We start from the raw sequence: 7,167 nt of genomic DNA, 5'->3' as shown, positions 1-7,167 counted from the left end.
CTATGAGATAAATGAAGTTAACTGAATGAAGAAAGAAGAGATGGATGGATGAATGAAAAAGCATTTAGTCAGCCCTCACTCTGTACCACTATACTAAGCCTGGAGAGATGAACACAAAAGTTAAGCAGTCTCTAAACATGAGGAGCCTTTGATGGAGCAATCTCTGTAGGTTGGTAAAGATCACAGATAAGGAGAATGAAATGTATGCAGGGGATCACAAAAGTCTTTAGAGCAGTTTTAAGCTATTAATAGTTTAAATTATCAAGTGTTTTCTAAGCCTTAAAGCATTATGTAAATGCCAACTCTTCTTCTGGATAGATAATGAATGCTCAGTCTGATGACAAAGGTAACAGATTATCAATGGATTGCTATAACTAGATGGATAACAGTAACAAATATTTGTAAGTGATTACTATGTGTATGTCACTAGGTTCTGGGGACACGACAGCAAAAAATGAAACAGTCCCTACATTCAAGGACCTTTCATTTGACAGCAGTGAGCAGAAAAAGAGATGTTAGATGCCCATGTAAACAGATAAGAGAATTGTCTAAAGAATCTAAGAATTTCAGATCTGGAAAATATTTTAGACCTCTAGTCCTTGTGTAGGTAATAATAGGTCACATTGCTAGAGTGTTATAAGGTGCTGTAGGTATTATTATCTTCATTTCACAGATGATGAAACTGAGTCTCAGGGAAATCAAGTGACTTGCCCAGGGTCACCCAGTGATCTGAGGCAGGATTTGAACCTAGATGTCCTGAGGCCAGGTCCAGTGTCCTATCCACTCCAATACCCTACCATGTGAAGAAAATGGTCCTATTCTGTGTGTGTGTGTGTGTGTATTTTTTCATATGTATGTGGACCATATGCATATTTAATTTGATAGGTGCATCATGTTACCTATATATGCATATAGAGTATACATTTATACCGGTGAAATCATAAGTCCAGTTGCCACTCCTTTTCCTATCCGTAACTATATTATTTTAAATGCACAATGAAAATGTAAATTGATAGCTAGATTACAAATAATATAGATTATAGATTGATAGCAAACATTTATTTAGCACCTACTATGTGCCAAGCACTGTTCTAACTGGTGGGATCCACAGAATAGCAAAAGGCACTCCCCAAAGATAAAAAGATATGATTGATAGATTCAGTGACTGAAAAGATAAATGAAACCACATAGAAACCACAGACTATATTGGATATCGATTTCAAAAATAGCTAGAAAAACACACATACAAACTACTATGACAGTCAAAGATAAGAAGTAGATATGGATGAATCATGAGTTCATGGACTGGAAGGAATTAGAAGTTGAGAGAAGCCTTAGAGAGCATTGGGTTCAATCCCCTCCTCTTGTAGATGACGAGACTGAAGCCCAGAGAAATCTATCTGAATTGCTATGAAGTGGGGGAAGCTGCTCCATATTCAGACCATATGTTATAAAAATTACCAATTTTGTAAGGCTTAAGAACTCTGATCAATGAAAGATCAGGAATGACAGCAGGTCACAACAGAGAGATGATGGCTATGCAGAATGAGAGATGCATTTTTTTATTTGCCCCAGGGTGGGAATGTTTGTGTTTGACTGTGCTTATGTGATACAGGGGTTCTACATCTCTTTTGTTTCTTGTTTCTTTCTTTTCAGTGCAGGGGGTAGAGGGAAGTGGGGAATAGAGAAAATGCTTGATAATTGAACAAAATAAAATAAAAAATCTTAAAAGAATCTATTTAGTTCTTCCCATGTGAAAGGTAGATAGTTAAATATAAGTGCTAGGTACTTGGAGAGAGAAATAATTTTTTTTTTTAAATGAGAGATTGAATCTGAGTCACTACACAGGTCAAGCTAGACATAGAGCTGACAGATAGATACATATGAATGATTGATAAAAATAGAGGCATAGATATAAATTTCCAGTATGAGAATTTCCATATCAGAAATCAGCAAACTATGAACAGGACTTGATTTATTGTTTTGATGGTTATCTAAGTTTAAGAAAGTGATGGAGAAAATGTTAATAATGCAAATTAAACTTAAAACTGTGCTGGGCAAACTTATCCTCCCAGAGAGTCAATTGTTAGACATTTGTCACCATACCCCTGCACAGTTATATCTCTATATAAGTAGAGCTATGAAGAGAGGATTAAGAGCTAAGGATGGATGGTCATTAGAAAATGACACATGACTTGAGAGATAGATAAATAGCTATCATTTCACATAGGTAATAATTACAAAACTAGGCAAGACAAATAAACAAGTATGTTAACAGTTATAGATATGACAGATGGCTATAGATAATGAAGAACTGATAAGTGAAGATGGTAGGTAGATATCAGTGATGGACCTTAACAGGGAAAAGGAAAGCTGGTTTGTCTTAAGTGGGGGAAGGGGAAGAAAGAGAGTTCATTAAGAACACTTTCCGTGAGTTTAAAAGCAGTGATTTTTTAAAAGCGCTGCTAATAACAGAACTTAGACGTAGATATGTGAATAAAGGAATAGATAAGTGATGATGGCAGGTAGATATCAGTGGGGGAGACAGAGGAGAGAGCGTATTATGATGGGGATATCACTGAATTTGGGAGGTAAGATCCTTGGACTTTAATGTTGGCCTTTTCACTCATTAACTAAGTGACTTTGGGAGAGTCTCTTCCCATCTAGGGCCTAGGGGGAGAAAACACCCTCCATTTTCTTATCTATAAAACAAGCATCTTTTGTAAGGTCATAAAATTATTGGTTGATTGGTTATTGTCCTTCGTGCTCAAAGAGGACCAAAATGATATCACTATGTCAGGGTCAAGATAAGTGAAAGAGACCATCTAATCCAAGACCCTTCCATTTTAAAAAAATTCCACAACTCCATAAAGCAAAATCACAGAAATAGCTGATAAATATCAATTGATAGATAAATAATTGTTATTGGTCAAACCCTATGGGGAGCTCCTGGTGTGGAAACTCCCTCCATCAATGTAGATCAATAGTTTGGGGGTGGGGTTGAACTTTAACTTATAATAACAACAACAATAATAGTTAACATTTACATAGTGCCTTTGCAAAGTGCTTCGTATTTTATTTCATGTGATCCTCACAACAACCCTGGAAGGTAGGTGATATTTTTATCCCCACTTTACAGATGGGGAAATTGAGGCAGAAAACTTTTTTTTAAAATGACTTGCCCAGAGTCACTCCACTAGTAAGTGTCTGAGGTAAGATTTGAACTCAGGTCTTCCTGATTCCTAAGCTGGCCTGACATGCACTACACCATGATGTCTCTCAGATAAGTCAAAATGCATGGCTGGTAGACAGATATGTTGATGCTGAAATACTCATACAGGCTCAGCAATAAGTGTCAAGATTGATCAATGACTGTCACTGAAGGCACATCTAAATAATTAACAGGAGAGAATAGATTGATAATGCCAGATGATTTAGTAAATGGTGTAGTGCAAAGGAGAGAAGTCCAGACTGGTTTCTAGTGCTAGCTTTGCCACTAACTTGTGTGTCTTAGTGCAAGGGTCTCATTTTCCTTCTCTGCTGAATGACAGAGCTGAGCTAGAGTAGCAGTGCCCAACCTGGGGGCTGCAGGTCACCAGTGGATCCTGGAGTCCCTGCCAAGGGTCTGTCCCATTCAATGAGTCACAATGACAAACAGGCAAGCTGCATGTCTGGCACAGAGGGGCATTGAAGACACTTCAAGTTTGCATACCGTGGAGCCCTCTGTGGTTAATAAACTGCAAATCTGAAGAGCCTTACGGAATCCAAAGAGCTTTTTATCATCAGGTATTTTCTGAATCAATGAATACAAATAGTATGGCCCTCACATCTGGAATTATTTGACATTGAAAAATGTTGGGAATCATTGGATTCTGTTGTTGTTCAGTCCTGTCTGACTCTTTGTGACTCCTTTTGGGTTTTCTTGGCAGAGATATATTTTGCCATTTCCTTCTCCAGCTCATTTGACAGACGAGGAAACTGAGGCAAACAGGGTTAAGTGACTTACCCAGGGTCACACAACTAGGAAGTGTCTGAGACTGGATTTGAACTCAGGAAGATGAGTCTACCTGACTCCAGACCTGGCACTCTATCCACTGTGCCACCTAGCTGCCTAACTACTGGATTAGATGGACATAAAGAATCATCCCAGCTCTAACAATCTGGGTTCTAAGGTCTATTCCAGCTCTGACATTCTCTAAGATTTTTCTCAGCTCTGACACTCTCTGTTCTAAGGTTCCTTGCAGTTCTGACATTCTATAATCTATTATTGAATCAGTGTCTCTGATTCCACAATTCTATGACTCAGATTCAGAAACTGGCCCATTTGCACACTGACATATGGGACCTCCCCAAGTAAAAGGAAAGCTGGTTTTTCTTAAGGAGGGGGAGGGGGTGGGAGGAGAGTTAATTAAGAACACTTTCATTGAGCTTAAAAGCACTGAGTTAAAAAACAATGTTGCTAATAAAAACAAACAGAAGTTAACAGATTTGAGGTTTTTAATTAATTTAAAAGTACTTCTGAGTTTAAAAAAAAATCCGAGTGATGTGATTTTATTCATTTTTAAGCTCAATCTTTTCACTGAAGGTGCATTGAAATGGACTTCCTTGTACACCAAAGCCACCTTAGAAAGTTCTGGTATGCCAATGTGGCAATACTCAGTTTCAGCATCTGTTCCTGGACAGGGATAGTGATGGTTACATGGCTTGTCAGACCCAGGTGTCAAAAAGATAGACCCTCGGGTTGATTATTGAGACAGACACAGACAAAGGATATGTAGGTAGATATAGGAATAAATAGATTATAGACATATGGATACACAGATGGATGGCTGATAGATAGAAGGGGGAATAGACATCCATTGAGGTAGTGAAATAGATAAGATCACAAGCATGAGAGCACTCCTCTAAACCAGCCTCCTTATTTGAAATAAGGTTTCAGAATGAAGTTACAGAAGTTCAGAAATGGGCAGCAGTGTGTCAGATGCTAAAACCAGCAGAACCAGGATCTGAATCCAGATCAGATCCCGGGATTCCAAAATGAGTTCTTTTTCTGGAATGCCTCCCTCACTTCATCCAGTCACCTGAGCCCATCTCAAATAACTAGAATAATTTTACTTTTGGCTTTTCAGAGAAACAAGCAACCACCAAGGAAAGGATCCCATGTCATGGGTTTAGTCATACAAGCAATGTCTCTAGTCAGTCCAACTTGAGACCTGCTTTCTACCATCTTCTCCATCTCCATCAATTCCAGGTCTAGGTGTCCTCACTCAGAATTGGAATATCAGAGCTGGAAGGTGCCCTAGAAGTAATCTAAACCACTAGATTGACAGATTCAGTTGATGAAAACAAAGGGGAGAAAGCCCCTGAGGCCCAGATAAGGGAATCAATTGGCCCAAGGTCACAAGGGTAGTATAAGAACCAAAGACTAGAATCCCACTGGTCTCCTGATTTCCATTACTCCATAGGGAAAGTCCACCTCACTCATTAGATAAGACTTACTGAAGGGGGACAGGAGACAGATGCTGTAGAGAAATGTTAGCAACAAGGAGAAAACCAAAGAGGGTAGTTGAGATTATCCTTCGGGTAACTGGAAAATTAAACTGACCAGATATTAGCCCTCCTGGGGATCTAAATTTCTCTATCTGTGACTAAGGATAATCAATAGATGGCTTCCTGGATTGGGGAGGGGAGTTTGGGGGGTGGCTAAGAGATGGAATTCTGTCCTTTCCTTTCTTCTTCCTTCTTTGAACCCAGGAGATAAGTATCCTGGGATCTACAGGGGGGGGAGGGGGAGTACTGACATTGCCCCATCCCTCTCACCCCACCAACCAAGTCAGCAGGTTCTAGGACCAGTGTAAAATTCCCAAACAGCTAGTCAATCATGAATCCCTGGGCCAGGCTCCTTCTGACAAGCTCCCCAATAGCAGATGTCTTGTTAACGCTTCCAGACCAGAGAGCTCACTACCCTGGGAGGCAGTCCCCTTCCTTAGACTATGCTCAAAAGTGCTCCCAGGTAACCTAAGTCCATGAGTCCTGGCACTATCCTCTAGAGCAATTAATAGTCAAAGCCATCTTTAGACCATATGACATTACTTTCAATACGTGAAGATAGTTACTGTGAGTGGCCCCCATGCCCACTCCCAGCAGCCCCTTCCAAGCACTCTCTTCTGCAGCCCAAACATCTCCACTTTCTTCAATCCATGTCCTCCACCATCCTGACTGTCCTTCTCTGGACATGCTTGAGTTTAGCAATGCCTTTTTTCAAGTGTGGCCCAGAACTGAACACAATGAGGTCTGACCAGGACAAGGGACAGAGGAGCAGTCACCTCCCTTCTTCTGGAGATCGTACTTCTAAGATTCCATTGAGAGAGGTCTATTGACTGATTTAGATTTTTAAAAAAATTTGTTTCCTGTTTGCAGTACTGAAGAAAAAAGTTCTGCCTCTACTGAGTTCCCGAACAACTAGAATAAAGATCATTTTCAGGGAGAGCCCTAAAAGTCTGGCATGGCCCTCAGAAGAACCAGAGCAAGTGACAGAGAAACTCCCTGGACTCTGCTCCTCCTCTCTTCATCCTTACCCCACCTTGCTGTCTACTTGGTTAGATCCAAGCAGGACCTAGTACAGAGAGGAGCACCCTGGACTGAGAGAGGGAGAGGGAAAGAGAAAGGAAGAAAAAGAGGAAGGAAAGGAAAGGGAGAGAGACAGTGAAGGAGAGGTGAGGGAGAAAGTTGGGGCAGAGGTGGGAGAGAAAGATGGAGGAAGAAAGGAAGACAGAAGGAGACAGAGGAGAGAGGAAGAAAGAGAAAAAGGGAGAAGAGGAGACAGAGAGACAGAAGGAGAAGGAGCAAGGGAAGGAAGTAAGAAGAGAGAGAGGGAGGGAGGAAGAAAGGGAAGAAGGGGAAAGGGAATAGAGGATGGAGGGAGTGATGGAATTAAGAAAGTTGGAAGAAGAGAAAATAACAGAAGGAGAAAGAAAGAGAGAACGAAAGAAGGAGAGGGGAGGGAATAGAGAGATGGAGGAAGAGAGAGAGAGAGAGAGAGAGAGAGAGAGAGAGAGAGAGAGAGAGAGAGANTGAAAGAAGGAGAGGGGAGGGAATAGAGAGATGGAGGAAGGGGGAGAGAGAGAGAGAGAGAGAGAGAGAGAGAGAGAGAGAGAGAGAGAGAGA

The 7,167-nt window shown here is 40.7% G+C and overlaps 1 protein-coding gene across 2 annotated transcripts in view; it reads right to left on the bottom strand.

Annotated features, from left to right (window-relative positions):
* The window catches only part of EMX1 (empty spiracles homeobox 1), a 40,212-nt gene that overhangs the window by 18,088 nt on the left and 14,957 nt on the right, over positions 1–7,167 (bottom strand). The gene's annotated exons all lie outside the window — the stretch shown is intronic.

This window comes from Vombatus ursinus, unplaced genomic scaffold (genome assembly GCF_900497805.2).
Source record: "Vombatus ursinus unplaced genomic scaffold, bare-nosed wombat genome assembly UNPS02014837.1, whole genome shotgun sequence".
NCBI lineage: Eukaryota > Metazoa > Chordata > Mammalia > Diprotodontia > Vombatidae > Vombatus > Vombatus ursinus.
Note: the sequence above shows the minus strand (reverse complement) of the source record. Positions and strands in the feature narration are given on the sequence as shown.